This window comes from Echinops telfairi, unplaced genomic scaffold (genome assembly GCF_000313985.2).
Source record: "Echinops telfairi isolate 266 unplaced genomic scaffold, ASM31398v2 ScPeMD7_2;HRSCAF=8, whole genome shotgun sequence".
NCBI classification, from domain to species: domain Eukaryota; kingdom Metazoa; phylum Chordata; class Mammalia; order Afrosoricida; family Tenrecidae; genus Echinops; species Echinops telfairi.
The window spans coordinates 60,823,171-60,825,270 of record NW_022103898.1 but is presented as its reverse complement, the minus strand read 5'-3'; positions in this window follow the sequence as shown (position 1 = coordinate 60,825,270).

The following is a 2,100-nucleotide window of genomic DNA, read 5'->3' as shown; positions in this document are numbered from 1 at the left end:
ACAAACCAATAGACTTCTGATTGTTGATCTTGTATCCCATCACTCTTCCATATTCTTCTATCACTGCCAGTGCTCCCATTATGGAACTTTCGGGGTTTTCAAAGTCTAGAATCACATCACCTGTAAATATCGATAGCTTCACCTCCTCTTCTCCCAGAAGGATGCCTTTAATGTCCTTACTCTGCTGTATGTTGTTAGCTAGGACCTCCAGAACAAGGTTGAAAAGAAGTGGGCACAAGGAGCATTCTTGTCTGGTCCCCTTTTCCAGGGGGATTGTTTTCCTCTATTCTCTGTTGACTATGATGTTGGTTATTGGCTTTTCATAAGTAACTTGTTTTTGCTTGATGAATTCTCCTTCATTCCTATCTTCTGGAGTGTATTAATTAGGAATGGGTGTTGGATGTTGTCAAATTATTTTTCTGTGCACACAACTGCCTCTTGATCCATGTATAGTTTCTGCATGAGCACAATGAAGTGGTCTGGGATTCCCATACTTTGCAAGGCTATCCATAATTTGTTATGGTCCACATAGTAAAATGCCTTAGCATAGTCAATAAAATACAAGGAAACCTCTTTCTGCTATTCTCTTGTTTTGATCAAGATATATCTGACATAATCAATGATATTCCTTGTTCCACATCCTCTTCTGAATCAGGCCTGAACCTCTGGTAGTTCCCTGTCAATATGCTGCTGCAATTTCAGAACAATTTTATTTGCACATTATATCAATGACATAAGCATTCTATTGGGTCATCCTTCTTTGAAATGGGTCTCAAATACGGATCTCTTCCAGTCAGTTGGCCAAGTAGCTGTCTTCCAAATTTCCTGGGATAAACCAGTGAGTGCTTTCAGTGCTTCATCAGCTTGCTGAAATGTTTTAATCAGTATTCCATTAATTTCTGAGTCTGGTTTTAGGCTAACGCTTTCAGTGAGGCTTGATTTCCTCTTTCAGCACCATTGGTTCTTGTTTATAGGCTACCTCTTGAAATGACTGGATGTCAAGTTTTTTGGGGTACAATGACTCTATGTATTCTTTCCATTTTCTTTAATGCTTTCTACATCATTCAATATTTTGCCTGTGGAATCTTTCAATATTTCAACCTTGCAACTCAAGACCTGCATTTTCTCTTGAGCTTTTGCAGTTTAAGCTATGCTGCGTGTGTTCTTTCTTTTTAGTTTTCTAACTAGGTTTTTGTGCATTTCATGGTCATATTTTACTTTGTCTTCTTGTCATACCCTTTGAACTTTTCTGTTCAGTCTTTTGACTTCCTCATTCTTCCATGTGCCTTAGCTACTCTGTGACTAAGAGAACGTTTCAGAGTCTCTTCTGACGCCCACACTGACTTTTTCTTTCTCTCCTGTCATTTCAGTGACCTTTTGCTTTCTTCAGGGTTGATGTTCTTGATGTCATCCCATAGCTCACCCAGTCTTCTCTCATTAGTGTTCCAATCTCAAGTCTGTTCTTGAGATTCAGGTGAGATAGACTCAAGGTCATATTTTGGCTCCCATGCACTTATGTTCATTTTCTTCAGCTTTAACCTGAACTTACATATGAGCAGTTGATGGTCTGTTTCACAGTTGGCCCCTGGCCTGGTTTTAGCTACTAATCGTTTAGCTTCTCCGTGATCTCTTCCTACAGATGTAGTCAATTTAATTTCTGTGTATTCCATCTGGAGAAGCCCATATGTATAGTTGCCTTTTGTATTGTCAGAAAAGGTATTTGCAAGGAAGAAGTTGTTGGTCTTGCAAAATTTTATCATGCAACCTCCAGCTTCATTTCTATCACTAAGACCAAATTTTCCAACTACTGGTCCTTCCTCTTTGCTTCCAACTTTTGCATATCAATGGCCAATAATTTTTTATGATCTTGATTGCATGTTTCATTCATTTTAGACTGAAGACATTGGCAAAATTCTTCAATTTCTGCATCACTAGTTTTAGTCTTTGGAGTGAAAATTTGAACAATAATTGTATTGATTGGATTTCCTTTATGTGGTTAGGTATTATCCTATCACAGACTGTGATAGGATATGTGTTTTGAAATGTCCTGTACTTTGATATGTGTTTTGAAATGTCCTTTTTGGTAATCAATGCAATGCC